Source organism: Pungitius pungitius, chromosome 5 (assembly GCF_949316345.1).
Source record: "Pungitius pungitius chromosome 5, fPunPun2.1, whole genome shotgun sequence".
NCBI lineage: Eukaryota > Metazoa > Chordata > Actinopteri > Perciformes > Gasterosteidae > Pungitius > Pungitius pungitius.
The window spans coordinates 6,624,114-6,648,906 of NC_084904.1; the positions used below are offsets into that span (position 1 = coordinate 6,624,114).

Below are 24,793 nucleotides of genomic sequence, written 5' to 3' on the forward strand. Positions count from 1 at the left end.
TATATAGTAAGCAGCGATCAGTATACTGCATCAGGCCGTGTACAACCCTTTCTGTGATCAAGAAAGTGCTATGTAATGTTATATCGAATGCATTAAAAGATATAATCTATAACTCTCACCAATTTCTTTTGTTTTCCGTCAGGATGGCCGAGCGGTCTAAGGCGCTGCGTTCAGGTCGCAGTCTCCACTGGAGGCGTGGGTTCGAATCCCACTTCTGACATGTTGTTTTCTTGCTCATTTCCCTTTGACATGATGATGTAGACAGAGCAATGCTTTACATGTTAAACTGCCGCAACATATCACGTAGACTCGTCAAATGTTTGACAATTTTGAAGTCTCTCTTTTGTTTACCATTAAAAAGGGGTTTGAGTGGGATTTGAACAAAGATTCCTTCTGTTAGCATATATTGTCACCAGCGATCAGTACACTGCATCAGGCTCTGTACAACCCTTTCTGTGATGAAGAAAGTGCGATGTAGTGTTGTATGGAATGCATTAAAAGATATGATCTATAACTCTCACCAATTTCTTTTGTTTTCCGTCAGGATGGCCGAGCGGTCTAAGGCGCTGCGTTCAGGTCGCAGTCTCCACTGGAGGCGTGGGTTCGAATCCCACTTCTGACATGTGGTTTTCTTGCTCAGTTGCCTGTGACATGATGATGTAAACGGAGCAATGCTTTACATCTTAAACTGCCGCAACATATCATGTAGACTCGTCAAATGTTTGACCATTTTGAAGTCTCTCTTTTGTTTACCATTAAAAAGGGGTTTGAGTGGGATTTCAACAAAGATTCCTTCTGTTAGCATATATTGTCACCAGCGACAAGTACACTGCATCAGGCTCTGTACAACCCTTTCTGTGATGAAGAAAGTGCGATGTAGTGTTGTATGGAATGCATTAAAAGATATGATCTATAACTCTCACCAATTTCTTTTGTTTTCCGTCAGGATGGCCGAGCGGTCTAAGGCGCTGCGTTCAGGTCGCAGTCTCCACTGGAGGCGTGGGTTCGAATCCCACTTCTGACATGTGGTTTTCTTGCTCAGTTTCCTGTAACATGATGATGTAAACGGAGCAATGCTTTACATCTTAAACTGCCGCAACATATCATGTAGACTCGTCAAATGTTTGACCATTTTGAAGTCTCTATTTTGTTTACCATTAAAAAGGGGTTTGAGTGGGATTTCAACAAAGATTCCTTCTGTTAGCATATATTGTCACCAGCGACAAGTACACTGCATCAGGCTCTGTACAACCCTTTCTGTGATGAAGAAAGTGCGATGTAGTGTTGTATGGAATGCATTAAAAGATATGATCTATAACTCTCACCAATTTCTTTTGTTTTCCGTCAGGATGGCCGAGCGGTCTAAGGCGCTGCGTTCAGGTCGCAGTCTCCACTGGAGGCGTGGGTTCGAATCCCACTTCTGACATGTGGTTTTCTTGCTCAGTTTCCTGTAACATGATGATGTAAACGGAGCAATGCTTTACATCTTAAACTGCCGCAACATATCATGTAGACTCGTCAAATGTTTGACCATTTTGAAGTCTCTCTTTTGTTTACCATTAAAAAGGGGTTTAAGTGGGATTTCAACAAAGATTCCTTCTGTTAGCATATATTGTCACCAGCGACAAGTACACTGCATCAGGCTCTGTACAACGCTTTCTGTGATGAAGAAAGTGCGATGTAGTGTTGTATGGAATGCATTGAAAGATATGATCTATAGCTCTCACCAATTTCTTTTGTTTTCCGTCAGGATGGCCGAGCGGTCTAAGGCGCTGCGTTCAGGTCGCAGTCTCCACTGGAGGCGTGGGTTCGAATCCCACTTCTGACATGTGGTTTTCTTGCTCAGTTTCCTGTAACATGATGATGTAAACGGAGCAATGCTTTACATGTTAAACTGCCGCAACATATCATGTAGACTCGTCAAATGTTTGACAATTTTGAAGTCTCTCTTTTGTTTACCATTAAAAAGGGGTTTGAGTGGGATTTGAACAAAGCTTCCTTCTGTTAGCATATATAGTAAGCAGCGATCAGTATACTGCATCAGGCCGTGTACAACCCTTTCTGTGATCAAGAAAGTGCTATGTAATGTTATATCGAATGCATTAAAAGATATAATCTATAACTCTCACCAATTTCTTTTGTTTTCCGTCAGGATGGCCGAGCGGTCTAAGGCGCTGCGTTCAGGTCGCAGTCTCCACTGGAGGCGTGGGTTCGAATCCCACTTCTGACATGTGGTTTTCTTGCTCATTTCCCTTTGACATGATGATGTAGACAGAGCAATGCTTTACATGTTAAACTGCCGCAACATATCACGTAGACTCGTCAAATGTTTGACAATTTTGAAGTCTCTCTTTTGTTTACCATTAAAAAGGGGTTTGAGTGGGATTTGAACAAAGATTCCTTCTGTTAGCATATATTGTCACCAGCGATCAGTACACTGCATCAGGCTCTGTACAACCCTTTCTGTGATGAAGAAAGTGCGATGTAGTGTTGTATGGAATGCATTAAAAGATATGATCTATAACTCTCACCAATTTCTTTTGTTTTCCGTCAGGATGGCCGAGCGGTCTAAGGCGCTGCGTTCAGGTCGCAGTCTCCACTGGAGGCGTGGGTTCGAATCCCACTTCTGACATGTGGTTTTCTTGCTCAGTTGCCTGTGACATGATGATGTAAACGGAGCAATGCTTTACATCTTAAACTGCCGCAACATATCATGTAGACTCGTCAAATGTTTGACCATTTTGAAGTCTCTCTTTTGTTTACCATTAAAAAGGGGTTTGAGTGGGATTTCAACAAAGATTCCTTCTGTTAGCATACACTCACCGGCCACTTTATTAGGTACACCTGTCCAACTGCTCGTTAACACTTAATTTCTAAGCAGCCAATCACATGGCGGCAACTCAGTGCATTTAGGCATGTAGACATTGTCAAGACAATCTCCTGCAGTTCAAACCGAGCATCAGTATGGGGAAGAAAGGTGATTTGAGTGACTTTGAACGTGGCATGATTGTTGGTGCCAGAAGGGCTGGTCTGAGTATTTCAGAAACTGCTAATCTACTGGGATTTTCACGCACAACCATCTCTAGGGTTTACAGAGAATGGTCCGAAAAAGAAAAAACATCCAGTGAGCGGCAGTTCTGTGGGCGGAAATGCCTTGTTGATGCCAGAGGTCAGAGGAGAATGGCCAGACTGGTTCGAGCTGATAGAAGGGCAACAGTGACTCAAATAACCACCCGTTACAACCAAGGTGGGCATAAGAGCATCTCTGAACGCACAGTACGTCCAACTTTGAGGCAGATGGGCTACAGCAGCAGAAGACCACACCGGGTGCCACTCCTTTCAGCTAAGAACAGGAAACTGAGGCTACAATTTGCACAAGCTCATCGAAATTGGACAATAGAAGATTGGAAAAACATTGCCTGGTCTGATGAGACCATTTGGATGGTAGGGTCAGAATTTGGCGTCTACAACATGAAAGCATGGATCCATCCTGCCTTGTATCAATGGTTCAGGCTGGTGGTGGTGGTGTCATGGTGTGGGGAATATTTTCTTGGCACTCTTTGGGCCCCTTGGTACCAATTGAGCATCGTTGCAACGCCACAGCCTACCTGAGTATTGTTGCTGACCATGTCCATCCCTTTATGACCACAATGTACCCAACTTCTGATGGCTACTTTCAGCAGGATAATGCACCATGTCATAAAGCTGGAATCATCTCAGACTGGTTTCTTGAACATGACAATGAGTTCGCTGTACTCAAATGGCCTCCACAATCACCAGATCTCAATCCAATAGAGCATCTTTGGGATGTGGTGGAACGGGAGATTCGCATCATGGATGTGCAGCCGACAAATCTGCGGCAACTGTGTGATGCCATCATGTCAATATGGACCAAACTCCCTGAGGAATGCTTCCAGCACCTTGTTGAATCTATGCCACGAAGAATTGAGGCAGTTCTGAAGGCAAAAGGGGGTCCAACCCGTTACTAGCATGGGGTACCTAATAAAGTGGCCGGTGAGTGTATATTGTCACCAGCGACAAGTACACTGCATCAGGCTCTGTACAACCCTTTCTGTGATGAAGAAAGTGCGATGTAGTGTTGTATGGAATGCATTAAAAGATATGATCTATAACTCTCACCAATTTCTTTTGTTTTCCGTCAGGATGGCCGAGCGGTCTAAGGCGCTGCGTTCAGGTCGCAGTCTCCACTGGAGGCGTGGGTTCGAATCCCACTTCTGACATGTGGTTTTCTTGCTCAGTTTCCTGTAACATGATGATGTAAACGGAGCAATGCTTTACATCTTAAACTGCCGCAACATATCATGTAGACTCGTCAAATGTTTGACCATTTTGAAGTCTCTCTTTTGTTTACCATTAAAAAGGGGTTTAAGTGGGATTTCAACAAAGATTCCTTCTGTTAGCATATATTGTCACCAGCGACAAGTACACTGCATCAGGCTCTGTACAACGCTTTCTGTGATGAAGAAAGTGCGATGTAGTGTTGTATGGAATGCATTGAAAGATATGATCTATAGCTCTCACCAATTTCTTTTGTTTTCCGTCAGGATGGCCGAGCGGTCTAAGGCGCTGCGTTCAGGTCGCAGTCTCCACTGGAGGCGTGGGTTCGAATCCCACTTCTGACATGTGGTTTTCTTGCTCATTTCCCTTTGACATGATGATGTAGACAGAGCAATGCTTTACATGTTAAACTGCCGCAACATATCACGTAGACTCGTCAAATGTTTGACAATTTTGAAGTCTCTCTTTTGTTTACCATTAAAAAGGGGTTTGAGTGGGATTTGAACAAAGATTCCTTCTGTTAGCATATATTGTCACCAGCGATCAGTACACTGCATCAGGCTCTGTACAACCCTTTCTGTGATGAAGAAAGTGCGATGTAGTGTTGTATGGAATGCATTAAAAGATATGATCTATAACTCTCACCAATTACTTTTGTTTTCCGTCAGGATGGCCGAGCGGTCTAAGGCGCTGCGTTCAGGTCGCAGTCTCCACTGGAGGCGTGGGTTCGAATCCCACTTCTGACATGTGGTTTTCTTGCTCAGTTGCCTGTGACATGATGATGTAAACGGAGCAATGCTTTACATCTTAAACTGCCGCAACATATCATGTAGACTCGTCAAATGTTTGACCATTTTGAAGTCTCTCTTTTGTTTACCATTAAAAAGGGGTTTGAGTGGGATTTCAACAAAGCTTCCTTCTGTTAGCATATATAGTAAGCAGCAATCAGTATACTGCATCAGGCTGTGTACAACCCTTTCTGTGATCAAGAAAGTGCGATGTAGTGTTGTATGGAATGCATTGAAAGATATGATCTATAGCTCTCACCAATTTCTTTTGTTTTCCGTCAGGATGGCCGAGTGGTCTAAGGCGCTGCGTTCAGGTCGCAGTCTCCACTGGAGGCGTGGGTTCGAATCCCACTTCTGACATGTGGTTTTCTTGCTCAGTTCCCTTTGACATGATGATGTAGACAGAGCAATGCTTTACATGTTAAACTGCCGCAACATATCATGTAGACTAGTCAAATGTTTGACAATTTTGAAGTCTCTCTTTTGTTTACCATTAAAAAGGGGTTTGAGTGGGATTTGAACAAAGATTCCTTCTGTTAGCATATATAGTAAGCAGCGATCAGTATACTGCATCAGGCTGTGTACAACCCTTTCTGTGATCAAGAAAGTGCTATGTAATGTTATATCGAATGCATTAAAAGATATGATCTATAACTCTCACCAATTTCTTTTGTTTTCCGTCAGGATGGCCGAGCGGTCTAAGGCGCTGCGTTCAGGTCGCAGTCTCCACTGGAGGCGTGCGTTCGAATCCCACTTCTGACATGTGGTTTTCTTGCTCAGTTGCCTGTGACATGATGATGTAAACGGAGCAATGCTTTACATGTTAAACTGCCGCAACATATCATGTAGACTCGTCAAATGTTTGACAATTTTGAAGTCTCTCTTTTGTTTACCATTAAAAAGGGGTTTGAGTGGGATTTGAACAAAGCTTCCTTCTGTTAGCATATATTGTCACCAGCGACAAGTACACTGCATCAGGCTCTGTACAACGCTTTCTGTGATGAAGAAAGTGCGATTAAAAGATATGATCTATAACTCTCACCAATTTCGTTTGTTTTCTGTCAGGATGGCCGAGCGGTCTAAGGCGCTGCGTTCAGGTCGCAGTCTCCCCTGGAGGCGTGGGTTCGAATCCCACTTCTGACATGTGGTTTTCTTGCTCAGTTCCCTTTGACATGATGATGTAGACAGAGCAATGCTTTACATGTTAAACTGCCGCAACATATCATGTAGACTAGTCAAATGTTTGACAATTTTGAAGTCTCTCTTTTGTTTACCATTAAAAAGGGGTTTGAGTGGGATTTGAACAAAGATTCCTTCTGTTAGCATATATAGTAAGCAGCGATCAGTATACTGCATCAGGCTGTGTACAACCCTTTCTGTGATCAAGAAAGTGCTATGTAATGTTATATCGAATGCATTAAAAGATATGATCTATAACTCTCACCAATTTCTTTTGTTTTCCGTCAGGATGGCCGAGCGGTCTAAGGCGCTGCGTTCAGGTCGCAGTCTCCACTGGAGGCGTGCGTTCGAATCCCACTTCTGACATGTGGTTTTCTTGCTCAGTTGCCTGTGACATGATGATGTAAACGGAGCAATGCTTTACATGTTAAACTGCCGCAACATATCATGTAGACTCGTCAAATGTTTGACAATTTTGAAGTCTCTCTTTTGTTTACCATTAAAAAGGGGTTTGAGTGGGATTTGAACAAAGCTTCCTTCTGTTAGCATATATTGTCACCAGCGACAAGTACACTGCATCAGGCTCTGTACAACGCTTTCTGTGATGAAGAAAGTGCGATTAAAAGATATGATCTATAACTCTCACCAATTTCTTTTGTTTTCTGTCAGGATGGCCGAGCGGTCTAAGGCGCTGCGTTCAGGTCGCAGTCTCCCCTGGAGGCGTGGGTTCGAATCCCACTTCTGACATGTGGTTTTCTTGCTCAGTTCCCTTTGACATGATGATGTAGACAGAGCAATGCTTTACATGTTAAACTGCCGCAACATATCATGTAGACTAGTCAAATGTTTGACAATTTTGAAGTCTCTCTTTTGTTTACCATTAAAAAGGGGTTTGAGTGGGATTTGAACAAAGATTCCTTCTGTTAGCATATATAGTAAGCAGCGATCAGTATACTGCATCAGGCTGTGTACAACCCTTTCTGTGATCAAGAAAGTGCTATGTAATGTTATATCGAATGCATTAAAAGATATGATCTATAACTCTCACCAATTTCTTTTGTTTTCCGTCAGGATGGCCGAGCGGTCTAAGGCGCTGCGTTCAGGTCGCAGTCTCCACTGGAGGCGTGCGTTCGAATCCCACTTCTGACATGTGGTTTTCTTGCTCAGTTGCCTGTGACATGATGATGTAAACGGAGCAATGCTTTACATGTTAAACTGCCGCAACATATCATGTAGACTCGTCAAATGTTTGACAATTTTGAAGTCTCTCTTTTGTTTACCATTAAAAAGGGGTTTGAGTGGGATTTGAACAAAGCTTCCTTCTGTTAGCATATATTGTCACCAGCGACAAGTACACTGCATCAGGCTCTGTACAACGCTTTCTGTGATGAAGAAAGTGCGATTAAAAGATATGATCTATAACTCTCACCAATTTCTTTTGTTTTCTGTCAGGATGGCCGAGCGGTCTAAGGCGCTGCGTTCAGGTCGCAGTCTCCCCTGGAGGCGTGGGTTCGAATCCCACTTCTGACATGTGGTTTTCTTGCTCATTTCCCTTTGACATGATGATGTAGACAGAGCAATGCTTTACATGTTAAACTGCCGCAACATATCATGTAGACTAGTCAAATGTTTGACAATTTTGAAGTCTCTCTTTTGTTTACCATTAAAAAGGGGTTTGAGTGGGATTTCAACAAAGATTCCTTCTGTTAGCATATATTGTCACCAGCGACAAGTACACTGCATCAGGCTCTGTACAACGCTTTCTGTGATGAAGAAAGTGCGATTAAAAGATATGATCTATAACTCTCACCAATTTCTTTTGTTTTCCGTCAGGATGGCCGAGCGGTCTAAGGCGCTGCGTTCAGGTCGCAGTCTCCACTGGAGGCGTGCGTTCGAATCCCACTTCTGACATGTGGTTTTCTTGCTCAGTTGCCTGTGACATGATGATGTAAACGGAGCAATGCTTTACATGTTAAACTGCCGCAACATATCATGTAGACTCGTCAAATGTTTGACAATTTTGAAGTCTCTCTTTTGTTTACCATTAAAAAGGGGTTTGAGTGGGATTTGAACAAAGCTTCCTTCTGTTAGCATATATTGTCACCAGCGACAAGTACACTGCATCAGGCTCTGTACAACGCTTTCTGTGATGAAGAAAGTGCGATTAAAAGATATGATCTATAACTCTCACCAATTTCGTTTGTTTTCTGTCAGGATGGCCGAGCGGTCTAAGGCGCTGCGTTCAGGTCGCAGTCTCCCCTGGAGGCGTGGGTTCGAATCCCACTTCTGACATGTGGTTTTCTTGCTCAGTTCCCTTTGACATGATGATGTAGACAGAGCAATGCTTTACATGTTAAACTGCCGCAACATATCATGTAGACTAGTCAAATGTTTGACAATTTTGAAGTCTCTCTTTTGTTTACCATTAAAAAGGGGTTTGAGTGGGATTTCAACAAAGATTCCTTCTGTTAGCATATATTGTCACCAGCGACAAGTACACTGCATCAGGCTCTGTACAACGCTTTCTGTGATGAAGAAAGTGCGATTAAAAGATATGATCTATAACTCTCACCAATTTCTTTTGTTTTCCGTCAGGATGGCCGAGCGGTCTAAGGCGCTGCGTTCAGGTCGCAGTCTCGACTGGAGGCGTGGGTTCGAATCCCACTTCTGACATGTGGTTTTCTTGCTCAGTTGCCTGTAACATGATGATGTAAACGGAGCAATGCTTTACATCTTAAACTGCCGCAACATATCATGTAGACTCGTCAAATGTTTGACCATTTTGAAGTCTCTCTTTTGTTTACCATTAAAAAGGGGTTTGAGTGGGATTTCAACAAAGATTCCTTCTGTTAGCATATATTGTCACCAGCGACAAGTACACTGCATCAGGCTCTGTACAACCCTTTCTGTGATGAAGAAAGTGCGATGTAGTGTTGTATGGAATGCATTAAAAGATATGATCTATAACTCTCACCAATTTCTTTTGTTTTCCGTCAGGATGGCCGAGCGGTCTAAGGCGCTGCGTTCAGGTCGCAGTCTCCACTGGAGGCGTGGGTTCGAATCTCACTTCTGACATGTGGTTTTCTTGCTCAGTTTCCTGTAACATGATGATGTAAACGGAGCAATGCTTTACATCTTAAACTGCCGCAACATATCATGTAGACTCGTCAAATGTTTGACCATTTTGAAGTCTCTCTTTTGTTTACCATTAAAAAGGGGTTTGAGTGGGATTTCAACAAAGATTCCTTCTGTTAGCATATATTGTCACCAGCGACAAGTACACTGCATCAGGCTCTGTACAACGCTTTCTGTGATGAAGAAAGTGCGATGTAGTGTTGTATAGAATGCATTGAAAGATATGATCTATAGCTCTCACCAATTTCTTTTGTTTTCCGTCAGGATGGCCGAGCGGTCTAAGGCGCTGCGTTCAGGTCGCAGTCTCCACTGGAGGCGTGGGTTCGAATCCCACTTCTGACATGTGGTTTTCTTGCTCAGTTTCCTGTAACATGATGATGTAAACGGAGCAATGCTTTACATGTTAAACTGCCGCAACATATCATGTAGACTCGTCAAATGTTTGACAATTTTGAAGTCTCTCTTTTGTTTACCATTAAAAAGGGGTTTGAGTGGGATTTGAACAAAGCTTCCTTCTGTTAGCATATATAGTAAGCAGCGATCAGTATACTGCATCAGGCCGTGTACAACCCTTTCTGTGATCAAGAAAGTGCTATGTAATGTTATATCGAATGCATTAAAAGATATAATCTATAACTCTCACCAATTTCTTTTGTTTTCCGTCAGGATGGCCGAGCGGTCTAAGGCGCTGCGTTTAGGTCGCAGTCTCCACTGGAGGCGTGGGTTCGAATCCCACTTCTGACATGTGGTTTTCTTGCTCATTTCCCTTTGACATGATGATGTAGACAGAGCAATGCTTTACATGTTAAACTGCCGCAACATATCACGTAGACTCGTCAAATGTTTGACAATTTTGAAGTCTCTCTTTTGTTTACCATTAAAAAGGGGTTTGAGTGGGATTTGAACAAAGATTCCTTCTGTTAGCATATATTGTCACCAGCGATCAGTACACTGCATCAGGCTCTGTACAACCCTTTCTGTGATGAAGAAAGTGCGATGTAGTGTTGTATGGAATGCATTAAAAGATATGATCTATAACTCTCACCAATTTCTTTTGTTTTCCGTCAGGATGGCCGAGCGGTCTAAGGCGCTGCGTTCAGGTCGCAGTCTCCACTGGAGGCGTGGGTTCGAATCCCACTTCTGACATGTGGTTTTCTTGCTCAGTTGCCTGTGACATGATGATGTAAACGGAGCAATGCTTTACATCTTAAACTGCCGCAACATATCATGTAGACTCGTCAAATGTTTGACCATTTTGAAGTCTCTCTTTTGTTTACCATTAAAAAGGGGTTTGAGTGGGATTTCAACAAAGATTCCTTCTGTTAGCATATATTGTCACCAGCGACAAGTACACTGCATCAGGCTCTGTACAACCCTTTCTGTGATGAAGAAAGTGCGATGTAGTGTTGTATGGAATGCATTAAAAGATATGATCTATAACTCTCACCAATTTCTTTTGTTTTCCGTCAGGATGGCCGAGCGGTCTAAGGCGCTGCGTTCAGGTCGCAGTCTCCACTGGAGGCGTGGGTTCGAATCCCACTTCTGACATGTGGTTTTCTTGCTCAGTTTCCTGTAACATGATGATGTAAACGGAGCAATGCTTTACATCTTAAACTGCCGCAACATATCATGTAGACTCGTCAAATGTTTGACCATTTTGAAGTCTCTCTTTTGTTTACCATTAAAAAGGGGTTTAAGTGGGATTTCAACAAAGATTCCTTCTGTTAGCATATATTGTCACCAGCGACAAGTACACTGCATCAGGCTCTGTACAACGCTTTCTGTGATGAAGAAAGTGCGATGTAGTGTTGTATGGAATGCATTGAAAGATATGATCTATAGCTCTCACCAATTTCTTTTGTTTTCCGTCAGGATGGCCGAGCGGTCTAAGGCGCTGCGTTCAGGTCGCAGTCTCCACTGGAGGCGTGGGTTCGAATCCCACTTCTGACATGTGGTTTTCTTGCTCAGTTTCCTGTAACATGATGATGTAAACGGAGCAATGCTTTACATGTTAAACTGCCGCAACATATCATGTAGACTCGTCAAATGTTTGACAATTTTGAAGTCTCTCTTTTGTTTACCATTAAAAAGGGGTTTGAGTGGGATTTGAACAAAGCTTCCTTCTGTTAGCATATATAGTAAGCAGCGATCAGTATACTGCATCAGGCCGTGTACAACCCTTTCTGTGATCAAGAAAGTGCTATGTAATGTTATATCGAATGCATTAAAAGATATAATCTATAACTCTCACCAATTTCTTTTGTTTTCCGTCAGGATGGCCGAGCGGTCTAAGGCGCTGCGTTCAGGTCGCAGTCTCCACTGGAGGCGTGGGTTCGAATCCCACTTCTGACATGTGGTTTTCTTGCTCATTTCCCTTTGACATGATGATGTAGACAGAGCAATGCTTTACATGTTAAACTGCCGCAACATATCACGTAGACTCGTCAAATGTTTGACAATTTTGAAGTCTCTCTTTTGTTTACCATTAAAAAGGGGTTTGAGTGGGATTTGAACAAAGATTCCTTCTGTTAGCATATATTGTCACCAGCGATCAGTACACTGCATCAGGCTCTGTACAACCCTTTCTGTGATGAAGAAAGTGCGATGTAGTGTTGTATGGAATGCATTAAAAGATATGATCTATAACTCTCACCAATTTCTTTTGTTTTCCGTCAGGATGGCCGAGCGGTCTAAGGCGCTGCGTTCAGGTCGCAGTCTCCACTGGAGGCGTGGGTTTGAATCCCACTTCTGACATGTGGTTTTCTTGCTCAGTTGCCTGTGACATGATGATGTAAACGGACCAATGCTTTACATGTTAAACTGCCGCAACATATCATGTAGACTCGTCAAATGTTTGACCATTTTGAAGTCTCTCTTTTGTTTACCATTAAAAAGGGGTTTGAGTGGGATTTCAACAAAGATTCCTTCTGTTAGCATATATTGTCACCAGCGACAAGTACACTGCATCAGGCTCTGTACAACCCTTTCTGTGATGAAGAAAGTGCGATGTAGTGTTGTATGGAATGCATTAAAAGATATGATCTATAACTCTCACCAATTTCTTTTGTTTTCCGTCAGGATGGCCGAGCGGTCTAAGGCGCTTCGTTCAGGTCGCAGTCTCCACTGGAGGCGTGGGTTCGAATCCCACTTCTGACATGTGGTTTTCTTGCTCAGTTTCCTGTAACATGATGATGTAAACGGAGCAATGCTTTACATCTTAAACTGCCGCAACATATCATGTAGACTCGTCAAATGTTTGACCATTTTGAAGTCTCTCTTTTGTTTACCATTAAAAAGGGGTTTAAGTGGGATTTCAACAAAGATTCCTTCTGTTAGCATATATTGTCACCAGCGACAAGTACACTGCATCAGGCTCTGTACAACGCTTTCTGTGATGAAGAAAGTGCGATGTAGTGTTGTATGGAATGCATTGAAAGATATGATCTATAGCTCTCACCAATTTCTTTTGTTTTCCGTCAGGATGGCCGAGCGGTCTAAGGCGCTGCGTTCAGGTCGCAGTCTCCACTGGAGGCGTGGGTTCGAATCCCACTTCTGACATGTGGTTTTCTTGCTCAGTTGCCTGTGACATGATGATGTAAACGGAGCAATGCTTTACATGTTAAACTGCCGCAACATATCATGTAGACTCGTCAAATGTTTGACAATTTTGAAGTCTCTCTTTTGTTTACCATTAAAAAGGGGTTTGAGTGGGATTTCAACAAAGATTCCTTCTGTTAGCATATATTGTCACCAGCGACAAGTACACTGCATCAGGCTCTGTACAACCCTTTCTGTGATGAAGAAAGTGCGATTAAAAGATATTATCTATAACTCTCACCAATTTCTTTTGTTTTCCGTCAGGATGGCCGAGCGGTCTAAGGCGCTGCGTTCAGGTCGCAGTCTCCCCTGGAGGCGTGGGTTCGAATCCCACTTCTGACATGTGGTTTTCTTGCTCAGTTGCCTGTGACATGATGATGTAAACGGAGCAATGCTTTACATGTTAAACTGCCGCAACATATCATGTAGACTCGTCAAATGTTTGACAATTTTGAAGTCTCTCTTTTGTTTACCATTAAAAAGGGGTTTGAGTGGGATTTGAACAAAGATTCCTTCTGTTAGCATATATAGTAAGCTAGCGATCAGTATACTGCATCAGGCTGTGTACAACCCTTTCTGTGATCAAGAAAGTGCTATGTAATGTTATATCGAATGCATTAAAAGATATGATCTATAACTCTCACCAATTTCTTTTGTTTTCCGTCAGGATGGCCGAGCGGTCTAAGGCGCTGCGTTCAGGTCGCAGTCTCCACTGGAGGCGTGCGTTCGAATCCCACTTCTGACATGTGGTTTTCTTGCTCAGTTGCCTGTGACATGATGATGTAAACGGAGCAATGCTTTACATGTTAAACTGCCGCAACATATCATGTAGACTCGTCAAATGTTTGACAATTTTGAAGTCTCTCTTTTGTTTACCATTAAAAAGGGGTTTGAGTGGGATTTCAACAAAGATTCCTTCTGTTAGCATATATTGTCACCAGCGACAAGTACACTGCATCAGGCTCTGTACAACCCTTTCTGTGATCAAGAAAGTGCTATGTAATGTTATATCGAATGCATTAAAAGATATGATCTATAACTCTCACCAATTTCTTTTGTTTTCCGTCAGGATGGCCGAGCGGTCTAAGGCGCTGCGTTCAGGTCGCAGTCTCCACTGGAGGCGTGCGTTCGAATCCCACTTCTGACATGTGGTTTTCTTGCTCAGTTGCCTGTGACATGATGATGTAAACGGAGCAATGCTTTACATGTTAAACTGCCGCAACATATCATGTAGACTCGTCAAATGTTTGACAATTTTGAAGTCTCTCTTTTGTTTACCATTAAAAAGGGGTTTGAGTGGTATTTGAACAAAGATTCCTTCTGTTAGCATATATAGTAAGCAGCGATCAGTATACTGCATCAGGCTGTGTACAACCCTTTCTGTGACGAAGAAAGTGCGATGTAGTGTTGTATGGAATGCATTAAAAGATATGATCTATAACTCTCACCAATTTCTTTTGTTTTCCGTCAGGATGGCCGAGCGGTCTAAGGCGCTGCGTTCAGGTCGCAGTCTCCACTGGAGGCGTGGGTTCGAATCCCACTTCTGACATGTGGTTTTCTTGCTCAGTTGCCTGTGACATGGTGATGTAAACGGACCAATGCTTTACATGTTAAACTGCCGCAACATATCATGTAGACTCGTCAAATGTTTGACAATTTTGAAGTCTCTCTTTTGTTTACCATTAAAAAGGGGTTTGAGTGGGATTTGAACAAAGCTTCCTTCTGTTAGCATATATAGTAAGCAGCGATCAGTATACTGCATCAGGCTGTGTACAACCCTTTCTGTGATCAAGAAAGTGCTATGTAATGTTATATCGAATGCATTAAAAGATATAATCTATAACTCTCACTAATTTCTTTTGTTTTCCGTCAGGATGGCCGAGCGGTCTAAGGCGCTGCGTTCAGGTCGCAGTCTCCCCTGGAGGCGTGGGTTCGAATCCCACTTCTGACATGTGGTTTTCTTGCTCAGTAGCCTGTGACATGATGATGTAAACGGACCAATGCTTTACATGTTAAACTGCCGCAACATATCATGTAGACTCGTCAAATGTTTGACAATTTTGAAGTCTCTCTTTTGTTTACCATTAAAAAGGGGTTTGAGTGGGATTTGAACAAAGCTTCCTTCTGTTAGCATATATAGTAAGCAGCGATCAGTATACTGCATCAGGCTGTGTACAACCCTTTCTGTGATGAAGAAAGTGCGATGTAGTGTTGTATGGAATGCATTAAAAGATATGATCTATAACTCTCACCAATTTCTTTTGTTTTCCGTCAGGATGGCCGAGCGGTCTAAGGCGCTGCGTTCAGGTCGCAGTCTCCACTGGAGGCGTGGGTTCGAATCCCACTTCTGACATGTGGTTTTCTTGCTCAGTTGCCTGTGACATGATGATGTAAACGGACCAATGCTTTACATGTTAAACTGCCGCAACATATCATGTAGACTCGTCAAATGTTTGACAATTTTGAAGTCTCTCTTTTGTTTACCATTAAAAAGGGGTTTGAGTGGGATTTTAACAAAGCTTCCTTCTGTTAGCATATATAGTAAGCAGCGATCAGTATACTGCATCAGGCTGTGTACAACCCTTTCTGTGATCAAGAAAGTGCTATGTAATGTTATATCGAATGCATTAAAAGATATAATCTATAACTCTCACTAATTTCTTTTGTTTTCCGTCAGGATGGCCGAGCGGTCTAAGGCGCTGCGTTCAGGTCGCAGTCTCCACTGGAGGCGTGGGTTCGAATCCCACTTCTGACATGTGGTTTTCTTGCTCATTTCCCTTTGACATGATGATGTAGACAGAGCAATGCTTTACATCTTAAACTGCCGCAACATATCATGTAGACTCGTCAAATGTTTGACAATTTTGAAGTCTCTCTTTTGTTTACCATTAAAAAGGGGTTTGAGTGGGATTTCAACAAAGATTCCTTCTGTTAGCATATATTGTCACCAGCGACAAGTACACTGCATCAGGCTCTGTACAACCCTTTCTGTGATGAAGAAAGTGCGATGTAGTGTTGTATGGAATGCATTATAAGATATGATCTATAACTCTCACCAATTTCTTTTGTTTTCTGTCAGGATGGCCGAGCGGTCTAAGGCGCTGCGTTCAGGTCGCAGTCTCCACTGGAGGCGTGGGTTCGAATCCCACTTCTGACATGTGGTTTTCTTGCTCAGTTGCCTGTGACATGATGATGTAAACGGAGCAATGCTTTTCATGTTAAACTGCCGCAACATATCATGTAGACTCGTCAAATGTTTGACAATTTTGAAGTCTCTCTTTTGTTTACCATTAAAAAGGGGTTTGAGTGGGATTTGAACAAAGCTTCCTTCTGTTAGCATATATAGTAAGCAGCGATCAGTATACTGCATCAGGCTGTGTACAACCCTTTCTGTGATCAAGAAAGTGCTATGTAATGTTATATCGAATGCATTAAAAGATATAATCTATAACTCTCACTAATTTCTTTTGTTTTCCGTCAGGATGGCCGAGCGGTCTAAGGCGCTGCGTTCAGGTCGCAGTCTCCACTGGAGGCGTGGGTTCGAATCCCACTTCTGACATGTGATTTTCTTGCTCAGTTCCCTTTGACATGATGATGTAAACGGAGCAATGCTTTACATGTTAAACTGCCGCAACATATCATGTAGACTCGTCAAATGTTTGACAATTTTGAAGTCTCTCTTTTGTTTACCATTAAAAAGGGGTTTGAGTGGGATTTGAACAAAGCTTCCTTCTGTTAGCATATATAGTAAGCAGCGATCAGTATACTGCATCAGGCTGTGTACAACCATTTCTGTGATCAAGAAAGTGCTATGTAATGTTATATCGAATGCATTAAAAGATATAATCTATAACTCTCACTAATTTCTTTTGTTTTCCGTCAGGATGGCCGAGCGGTCTAAGGCGCTGCGTTCAGGTCGCAGTCTCCCCTGGAGGCGTGGGTTCGAATCCCACTTCTGACATGTCGTTTTCTTGCTCAGTTGCCTGTGACATGATGATGTAAACGGAGCAATGCTTTACATCTTAAACTGCCGCAACATATCATGTAGACTCGTCAAATGTTTGACAATTTTGAAGTCTCTCTTTTGTTTACCATTAAAAAGGGGTTTGAGTGGGATTTGAACAAAGCTTCCTTCTGTTAGCATATATAGTAAGCAGCGATCAGTATACTGCATCAGGCTGTGTACAACCCTTTCTGTGATCAAGAAAGTGCTATGTAATGTTATATCGAATGCATTAAAAGATATAATCTATAACTCTCACTAATTTCTTTTGTTTTCCGTCAGGATGGCCGAGCGGTCTAAGGCGCTGCGTTCAGGTCGCAGTCTCCCCTGGAGGCGTGGGTTCGAATCCCACTTCTGACATGTGGTTTTCTTGCTCAGTTGCCTGTGACATGATGATGTAAACGGAGCAATGCTTTACATCTTAAACTGCCGCAACATATCATGTAGACTCGTCAAATGTTTGACAATTTTGAAGTCTCTCTTTTGTTTACCATTAAAAAGGGGTTTGAGTGGGATTTGAACAAAGATTCCTTCTGTTAGCATATATAGTAAGCAGCGATCAGTATACTGCATCAGGCTGTGTACAACCCTTTCTGTGATCAAGAAAGTGCTATGTAATGTTATATCGAATGCATTAAAAGATATAATCTATAACTCTCACTAATTTCTTTTGTTTTCCGTCAGGATGGCCGAGCGGTCTAAGGCGCTGCGTTCAGGTCGCAGTCTCCCCTGGAGGCGTGGGTTCGAATCCCACTTCTGACATGTGGTTTTCTTGCTCAGTTGCCTGTGACATGATGATGTAAACGGACCAATGCTTTACATGTTAAACTGCCGCAACATATCATGTAGACTCGTCAAATGTTTGACAATTTTGAAGTCTCTCTTTTGTTTACCATTAAAAAGGGGTTTGAGTGGGATTTGAACAAAGCTTCCTTCTGTTAGCATATATAGTAAGCAGCGATCAGTATACTGCATCAGGCTGTGTACAACCCTTTCTGTGATCAAGAAAGTGCTATGTAATGTTATATCGAATGCATTAAAAGATATAATCTATAACTCTCACTAATTTCTTTTGTTTTCCGTCAGGATGGCCGAGCGGTCTAAGGCGCTGCGTTCAGGTCGCAGTCTCCCCTGGAGGCGTGGGTTCGAATCCCACTTCTGACATGTGGTTTTCTTGCTCAGTTGCCTGTGACATGATGATGTAAACGGAGCAATGCTTTACATCTTAAACTGCCGCAACATATCATGTAGACTCGTCAAATGTTTGACAATTTTGAAGTCTCTCTTTTGTTTACCATTAAAAAGGGGTTTGAGTGGGATTTGAACAAAGATTCCTTCTGTTAGCATATATAGTAAGCAGCGATCAGTATACTGCATCAGGCTGTGTACAACCCTTTCTGTGACGAAGAAAGTGCGATGTAGTGTTGTATGGAATGCATTGAAAGATATGATCTATAACTCTCACTAATTTCTTTTGTTTTCCGTCAGGATGGCCGAGCGGTCTAAGGCGCTGCGTTCAGGTCGCAGTCTCCCCTGGAGGCGTGGGTTCGAATCCCACTTCTGACATGTGGTTTTCTTGCTCAGTTGCCTGTGACATGATGATGTAAACGGACCAATGCTTTACATGTTAAACTGCCGCAACATATCATGTAGACTCGTCAAATGTTTGACAATTTTGAAGTCTCTCTTTTGTTTACCATTAAAAAGGGGTTTGAGTGGGATTTGAACAAAGCTTCCTTCTGTTAGCATATATAGTAAGCAGCGATCAGTATACTGCATCAGGCTGTGTACAACCCTTTCTGTGATCAAGAAAGTGCTATGTAATGTTATATCGAATGCATTAAAAGATATAATCTATAACTCTCACTAATTTCTTTTGTTTTCCGTCAGGATGGCCGAGCGGTCTAAGGCGCTGCGTTCAGGTCGCAGTCTCCCCTGGAGGCGTGGTTTCGAATCCCACTTCTGACATGTGGTTTTCTTGCTCAGTTGCCTGTGACATGATGATGTAAACGGAGCAATGCTTTACATCTTAAACTGCCGCAACATATCATGTAGACTCGTCAAATGTTTGACAATTTTGAAGTCTCTCTTTTGTTTACCATTAAAAAGGGGTTTGAGTGGGATTTGAACAAAGATTCCTTCTGTTAGCATATATAGTAAGCAGCGATCAGTATACTGCATCAGGCTGTGTACAACCCTTTCTGTGATCAAGAAAGTGCTATGTAGTGTTGTATGGAATGCATTGAAAGATATGATCTATAACTCTCACCAATTTCTTTTGTTTTCCGTCAGGATGGCCAAGCGGTCTAAGGCGCTGCGTTCAGGTCGCAGTCTCCACTGGAGGCGTGGGTTCGAATCCCACTTCTGATGTGTGGTTTTCTTGCTCAGTTGCCTGTGACATGATGATGTAAACGGAGCAATGCTTTACATGTTAAACTGCCGCAACATATCATGTAGACTCGTCAAATGTTTGACAATTTTGAAGTCTCTCTTTTGTTTACCATTAAAAAGGGGTTTGAGTGGGATTTGAACAAAGCTTCCTTCTGTTAGCATATATAGTAAGCAGCGATCAGGATACTGCATCAGGCTGTGTACAACCCTTTCTGTGACGAAGAAAGTGCGATGTAGTGTTGTATGGAATGCATTGAAAGATATGATCTATAGCTCTCACCAATTTCTTTTGTTTTCCGTCAGGATGGCCGAGCGGTCTAAGGCGCTGCGTTCAGGTCGCAGTCTCCACTGGAGGCGTGGGTTCGAATCCCACTTCTGACATGTGGTTTTCTTGCTCAGTTGCCTGTGACATGGTGATGTAAACGGACCAATGCTTTACATGTTAAACTGCCGCAACATATCATGTAGACTCGTCAAATGTTTGACAATTTTGAAGTCTCTCTTTTGTTTACCATTAAAAAGGGGTTTGAGTGGGATTTGAACAAAGCTTCCTTCTGTTAGCATATATAGTAAGCAGCGATCAGTATACTGCATCAGGCTGTGTACAACCCTTTCTGTGATCAAGAAAGTGCTATGTAATGTTATATCGAATGCATTAAAAGATATAATCTATAACTCTCACTAATTTCTTTTGTTTTCCGTCAGGATGGCCGAGCGGTCTAAGGCGCTGCGTTCAGGTCGCAGTCTCCCCTGGAGGCGTGGGTTCGAATCCCACTTCTGACATGTGGTTTTCTTGCTCAGTTGCCTGTGACATGATGATGTAAACGGACCAATGCTTTACATGTTAAACTGCCGCAACATATCATGTAGACTCGTCAAATGTTTGACAATTTTGAAGTCTCTCTTTTGTTTACCATTAAAAAGGGGTTTGAGTGGGATTTGAACAAAGCTTCCTTCTGTTAGCATATATAGTAAGCAGCGATCAGTATACTGCATCAGGCTGTGTACAACCCTTTCTGTGATCAAGAAAGTGCTATGTAATGTTATATCGAATGCATTAAAAGATATAATCTATAACTCTCACTAATTTCTTTTGTTTTCCGTCAGGATGGCCGAGCGGTCTAAGGCGCTGCGTTCAGGTCGCAGTCTCCCCTGGAGGCGTGGGTTCGAATCCCACTTCTGACATGTGGTTTTCTTGCTCAGTTGCCTGTGACATGATGATGTAAACGGAGCAATGCTTTACATCTTAAACTGCCGCAACATATCATGTAGACTCGTCAAATGTTTGACAATTTTGAAGTCTCTCTTTTGTTTACCATTAAAAAGGGGTTTGAGTGGGATTTGAACAAAGATTCCTTCTGTTAGCATATATAGTAAGCAGCGATCAGTATACTGCATCAGGCTGTGTACAACCCTTTCTGTGACGAAGAAAGTGCGATGTAGTGTTGTATGGAATGCATTGAAAGATATGATCTATAACTCTCACTAATTTCTTTTGTTTTCCGTCAGGATGGCCGAGCGGTCTAAGGCGCTGCGTTCAGGTCGCAGTCTCCACTGGAGGCGTGGGTTCGAATCCCACTTCTGACATGTGGTTTTCTTGCTCAGTTGCCTGTAACATGATGATGTAAACGGAGCAATGCTTTACATCTTAAACTGCCGCAACATATCATGTAGACTCGTCAAATGTTTGACCATTTTGAAGTCTCTCTTTTGTTTACCATTAAAAAGGGGTTTGATTGGGATTTCAACAAAGATTCCTTCTGTTAGCATATATTGTCACCAGCGACAAGTACACTGCATCAGGCTCTGTACAACCCTTTCTGTGATGAAGAAAGTGCGATTAAAAGATATGATCTATAACTCTCACCAATTTCTTTTGTTTTCCGTCAGGATGGCCGAGCGGTCTAAGGCGCTGCGTTCAGGTCGCAGTCTCCACTGGAGGCGTGGGTTCGAATCCCACTTCTGACATGTGGTTTTCTTGCTCAGTTGCCTGTAACATGATGATGTAAACGGAGCAATGCTTTACATCTTAAACTGCCGCAACATATCATGTAGACTCGTCAAATGTTTGACCATTTTGAAGTCTCTCTTTTGTTTACCATTAAAAAGGGGTTTGAGTGGGATTTGAACAAAGCTTCCTTCTGTTAGCATATATAGTAAGCAGCGATCAGTATACTGCATCAGGCTGTGTACAACCCTTTCTGTGATCAAGAAAGTGCTATGTAATGTTATATCGAATGCATTAAAAGATATAATCTATAACTCTCACTAATTTCTTTTGTTTTCCGTCAGGATGGCCGAGCGGTCTAAGGCGCTGCGTTCAGGTCGCAGTCTCCCCTGGAGGCGTGGGTTCGAATCCCACTTCTGACATGTGGTTTTCTTGCTCAGTTGCCTGTGACATGATGATGTAAACGGACCAATGCTTTACATGTTAAACTGCCGCAACATATCATGTAGACTCGTCAAATGTTTGACAATTTTGAAGTCTCTCTTTTGTTTACCATTAAAAAGGGGTTTGAGTGGGATTTGAACAAAGCTTCCTTCTGTTAGCATATATAGTAAGCAGCGATCAGTATACTGCATCAGGCTGTGTACAACCCTTTCTGTGATCAAGAAAGTGCTATGTAATGTTATATCGAATGCATTAAAAGATATAATCTATAACTCTCACTAATTTCTTTTGTTTTCCGTCACGATGGCCGAGCGGTCTAAGGCGCTGCGTTCAGGTCGCAGTCTCCCCTGGAGGCGTGGGTTCGAATCCCACTTCTGACATGTCGTTTTCTTGCTCAGTTGCCTGTGACATGATGATGTAAACGGAGCAATGCTTTACATCTTAAACTGCCGCAACATATCATGTAGACTCGTCAAATGTTTGACAATTTTGAAGTCTCTCTTTTGTTTACCATTAAAAAGGGGTTTGAGTGGGATTTGAACAAAGATTCCTTCTGTTAGCATATATAGTAAGCAGCGATCAGTATACTGCATCAGGCTGTGTACAACCCTTTCTGTGACGAAGAAAGTGCGATGTAGTGTTGTATGGAATGCATTGAAAGATATGATCTATAACTCTCACTAATTTCTTTTGTTTTCCGTCAGGATGGCCGAGCGGTCTAAGGCGCTGCGTTCAGGTCGCAGTCTCCCCTGGAGGCGTGGGTTCGAATCCCACTTCTGACATGTGGTTTTCTTGCTCAGTTGCCTGTGACATGATGATGTAAACGGACCAATGCTTTACATGTTAAACTGCCGCAACATATCATGTAGACTCGTCAAATGTTTGACAATTTTGAAGTCTCTCTTTTGTTTACCATTAAAAAGGGGTTTGAGTGGGATTTGAACAAAGCTTCCTTCTGTTAGCATATATAGTAAGCAGCGATCAGTATACTGCATCAGGCTGTGTACAACCCTTTCTGTGATCAAGAAAGTGCTATGTAATGTTATATCGAATGCATTAAAAGATATAATCTATAACTCTCACTAATTTCTTTTGTTTTCCGTCAGGATGGCCGAGCGGTCTAAGGCGCTGCGTTCAGGTCGCAGTCTCCCCTGGAGGCGTGGGTTCGAATCCCACTTCTGACATGTCGTTTTCTTGCTCAGTTGCCTGTGACATGATGATGTAAACGGAGCAATGCTTTACATCTTAAACTGCCGCAACATATCATGTAGACTCGTCAAATGTTTGACAATTTTGAAGTCTCTCTTTTGTTTACCATTAAAAAGGGGTTTGAGTGGGATTTGAACAAAGATTCCTTCTGTTAGCATATATAGTAAGCAGCGATCAGTATACTGCATCAGGCTGTGTACAACCCTTTCTGTGATCAAGAAAGTGCTATGTAATGTTATATCGAATGCATTAAAAGATATAATCTATAACTCTCACTAATTTCTTTTGTTTTCCGTCAGGATGGCCGAGCGGTCTAAGGCGCTGCGTTCAGGTCGCAGTCTCCCCTGGAGGCGTGGGTTCGAATCCCACTTCTGACATGTGGTTTTCTTGCTCAGTTGCCTGTGACATGATGATGTAAACGGAGCAATGCTTTACATCTTAAACTGCCGCAACATATCATGTAGACTCGTCAAATGTTTGACAATTTTGAAGTCTCTCTTTTGTTTACCATTAAAAAGGGGTTTGAGTGGGATTTCAACAAAGATTCCTTCTGTTAGCATATATTGTCACCAGCGACAAGTACACTGCATCAGGCTCTGTACAACCCTTTCTGTGATGAAGAAAGTGCGATGTAGTGTTGTATGGAATGCATTAAAAGATATGATCTATAACTCTCATCAATTTATTTTGTTTTCTGTCAGGATGGCCGAGCGGGCTAAGGCGCTGCGTTCAGGTCGCAGTCTCCACTGGAGGCGTGGGTTCGAATCCCACTTCTGACATGTGGTTTTCTTGCTCAGTTGCCTGTGACATGATGATGTAAACGGAGCAATGCTTTACATCTTAAACTGCCGCAACATATCATGTAGACTCGTCAAATGTTTGACAATTTTGAAGTCTCTCTTTTGTTTACCATTAAAAAGGGGTTTGAGTGGGATTTCAACAAAGATTCCTTCTGTTAGCATATATTGTCACCAGCGACAAGTACACTGCATCAGGCTCTGTACAACCCTTTCTGTGATGAAGAAAGTGCGATGTAGTGTTGTATGGAATGCATTAAAAGATATGATCTATAACTCTCATCAATTTCTTTTGTTTTCTGTCAGGATGGCCGAGCGGTCTAAGGCGCTGCGTTCAGGTCGCAGTCTCCACTGGAGGCGTGGGTTCGAATCCCACTTCTGACATGTGGTTTTCTTGCTCAGTTGCCTGTGACATGATGATGTAAACGGAGCAATGCTTTACATGTTAAACTGCCGCAACATATCATGTAGACTCGTCAAATGTTTGACAATTTTGAAGTCTCTCTTTTGTTTACCATTAAAAAGGGGTTTGAGTGGGATTTGAACAAAGCTTCCTTCTGTTAGCATATATAGTAAGCAGCGATCAGTATACTGCATCAGGCTGTGTACAACCCTTTCTGTGACGAAGAAAGTGCGATGTAGTGTTGTATGGAATGCATTGAAAGATATGATCTATAGCTCTCACCAATTTCTTTTGTTTTCCGTCAGGATGGCCGAGCGGTCTAAGGCGCTGCGTTCAGGTCGCAGTCTCCACTGGAGGCGTGGGTTCGAATCCCACTTCTGACATGTGGTTTTCTTGCTCAGTTGCCTGTGACATGGTGATGTAAACGGACCAATGCTTTACATGTTAAACTGCCGCAACATATCATGTAGACTCGTCAAATGTTTGACAATTTTGAAGTCTCTCTTTTGTTTACCATTAAAAAGGGGTTTGAGTGGGATTTGAACAAAGCTTCCTTCTGTTAGCATATATAGTAAGCAGCGATCAGTATACTGCATCAGG

The 24,793-nt window shown here is 42.5% G+C and overlaps 28 non-coding genes across 28 annotated transcripts; all 28 read left to right on the forward strand.

The window, feature by feature from the left end:
* Window positions 1-137: 137 nt before the first annotated feature.
* Window positions 138-220, forward strand: trnal-cag (transfer RNA leucine (anticodon CAG)). The gene has a single exon. It is a non-coding gene; the product is annotated as a tRNA-Leu (tRNA).
* A 319-nt stretch (window positions 221-539) lies between these two features.
* trnal-cag (transfer RNA leucine (anticodon CAG)) lies at window positions 540-622 on the forward strand. The gene has a single exon. It is a non-coding gene; the product is annotated as a tRNA-Leu (tRNA).
* Window positions 623-941: 319 nt separating this feature from the next.
* trnal-cag (transfer RNA leucine (anticodon CAG)) lies at window positions 942-1,024 on the forward strand. The gene has a single exon. It is a non-coding gene; the product is annotated as a tRNA-Leu (tRNA).
* A 319-nt stretch (window positions 1,025-1,343) lies between these two features.
* On the forward strand, window positions 1,344-1,426 carry trnal-cag (transfer RNA leucine (anticodon CAG)). The gene has a single exon. It is a non-coding gene; the product is annotated as a tRNA-Leu (tRNA).
* A 319-nt stretch (window positions 1,427-1,745) lies between these two features.
* Window positions 1,746-1,828, forward strand: trnal-cag (transfer RNA leucine (anticodon CAG)). The gene has a single exon. It is a non-coding gene; the product is annotated as a tRNA-Leu (tRNA).
* Window positions 1,829-2,147: 319 nt separating this feature from the next.
* On the forward strand, window positions 2,148-2,230 carry trnal-cag (transfer RNA leucine (anticodon CAG)). Its single transcript has one exon. It is a non-coding gene; the product is annotated as a tRNA-Leu (tRNA).
* A 319-nt stretch (window positions 2,231-2,549) lies between these two features.
* On the forward strand, window positions 2,550-2,632 carry trnal-cag (transfer RNA leucine (anticodon CAG)). The gene has a single exon. It is a non-coding gene; the product is annotated as a tRNA-Leu (tRNA).
* A 1,526-nt stretch (window positions 2,633-4,158) lies between these two features.
* Window positions 4,159-4,241, forward strand: trnal-cag (transfer RNA leucine (anticodon CAG)). The gene has a single exon. It is a non-coding gene; the product is annotated as a tRNA-Leu (tRNA).
* Window positions 4,242-4,560: 319 nt separating this feature from the next.
* On the forward strand, window positions 4,561-4,643 carry trnal-cag (transfer RNA leucine (anticodon CAG)). Its single transcript has one exon. It is a non-coding gene; the product is annotated as a tRNA-Leu (tRNA).
* Window positions 4,644-4,962: 319 nt separating this feature from the next.
* On the forward strand, window positions 4,963-5,045 carry trnal-cag (transfer RNA leucine (anticodon CAG)). The gene has a single exon. It is a non-coding gene; the product is annotated as a tRNA-Leu (tRNA).
* Window positions 5,046-5,364: 319 nt separating this feature from the next.
* trnal-cag (transfer RNA leucine (anticodon CAG)) lies at window positions 5,365-5,447 on the forward strand. The gene has a single exon. It is a non-coding gene; the product is annotated as a tRNA-Leu (tRNA).
* Window positions 5,448-9,660: 4,213 nt separating this feature from the next.
* Window positions 9,661-9,743, forward strand: trnal-cag (transfer RNA leucine (anticodon CAG)). The gene has a single exon. It is a non-coding gene; the product is annotated as a tRNA-Leu (tRNA).
* Window positions 9,744-10,062: 319 nt separating this feature from the next.
* On the forward strand, window positions 10,063-10,145 carry trnal-uag (transfer RNA leucine (anticodon UAG)). Its single transcript has one exon. It is a non-coding gene; the product is annotated as a tRNA-Leu (tRNA).
* A 319-nt stretch (window positions 10,146-10,464) lies between these two features.
* trnal-cag (transfer RNA leucine (anticodon CAG)) lies at window positions 10,465-10,547 on the forward strand. Its single transcript has one exon. It is a non-coding gene; the product is annotated as a tRNA-Leu (tRNA).
* Window positions 10,548-10,866: 319 nt separating this feature from the next.
* On the forward strand, window positions 10,867-10,949 carry trnal-cag (transfer RNA leucine (anticodon CAG)). Its single transcript has one exon. It is a non-coding gene; the product is annotated as a tRNA-Leu (tRNA).
* Window positions 10,950-11,268: 319 nt separating this feature from the next.
* Window positions 11,269-11,351, forward strand: trnal-cag (transfer RNA leucine (anticodon CAG)). Its single transcript has one exon. It is a non-coding gene; the product is annotated as a tRNA-Leu (tRNA).
* Window positions 11,352-11,670: 319 nt separating this feature from the next.
* trnal-cag (transfer RNA leucine (anticodon CAG)) lies at window positions 11,671-11,753 on the forward strand. Its single transcript has one exon. It is a non-coding gene; the product is annotated as a tRNA-Leu (tRNA).
* Window positions 11,754-12,876: 1,123 nt separating this feature from the next.
* Window positions 12,877-12,959, forward strand: trnal-cag (transfer RNA leucine (anticodon CAG)). The gene has a single exon. It is a non-coding gene; the product is annotated as a tRNA-Leu (tRNA).
* Window positions 12,960-14,464: 1,505 nt separating this feature from the next.
* On the forward strand, window positions 14,465-14,547 carry trnal-cag (transfer RNA leucine (anticodon CAG)). Its single transcript has one exon. It is a non-coding gene; the product is annotated as a tRNA-Leu (tRNA).
* A 721-nt stretch (window positions 14,548-15,268) lies between these two features.
* Window positions 15,269-15,351, forward strand: trnal-cag (transfer RNA leucine (anticodon CAG)). The gene has a single exon. It is a non-coding gene; the product is annotated as a tRNA-Leu (tRNA).
* Window positions 15,352-15,670: 319 nt separating this feature from the next.
* On the forward strand, window positions 15,671-15,753 carry trnal-cag (transfer RNA leucine (anticodon CAG)). The gene has a single exon. It is a non-coding gene; the product is annotated as a tRNA-Leu (tRNA).
* Window positions 15,754-16,072: 319 nt separating this feature from the next.
* trnal-cag (transfer RNA leucine (anticodon CAG)) lies at window positions 16,073-16,155 on the forward strand. Its single transcript has one exon. It is a non-coding gene; the product is annotated as a tRNA-Leu (tRNA).
* Window positions 16,156-16,474: 319 nt separating this feature from the next.
* Window positions 16,475-16,557, forward strand: trnal-cag (transfer RNA leucine (anticodon CAG)). The gene has a single exon. It is a non-coding gene; the product is annotated as a tRNA-Leu (tRNA).
* Window positions 16,558-19,690: 3,133 nt separating this feature from the next.
* Window positions 19,691-19,773, forward strand: trnal-cag (transfer RNA leucine (anticodon CAG)). The gene has a single exon. It is a non-coding gene; the product is annotated as a tRNA-Leu (tRNA).
* A 1,123-nt stretch (window positions 19,774-20,896) lies between these two features.
* Window positions 20,897-20,979, forward strand: trnal-cag (transfer RNA leucine (anticodon CAG)). The gene has a single exon. It is a non-coding gene; the product is annotated as a tRNA-Leu (tRNA).
* Window positions 20,980-21,277: 298 nt separating this feature from the next.
* On the forward strand, window positions 21,278-21,360 carry trnal-cag (transfer RNA leucine (anticodon CAG)). The gene has a single exon. It is a non-coding gene; the product is annotated as a tRNA-Leu (tRNA).
* A 2,731-nt stretch (window positions 21,361-24,091) lies between these two features.
* Window positions 24,092-24,174, forward strand: trnal-cag (transfer RNA leucine (anticodon CAG)). Its single transcript has one exon. It is a non-coding gene; the product is annotated as a tRNA-Leu (tRNA).
* A 319-nt stretch (window positions 24,175-24,493) lies between these two features.
* On the forward strand, window positions 24,494-24,576 carry trnal-cag (transfer RNA leucine (anticodon CAG)). The gene has a single exon. It is a non-coding gene; the product is annotated as a tRNA-Leu (tRNA).
* The last annotated feature ends 217 nt before the right edge of the window (window positions 24,577-24,793 follow it).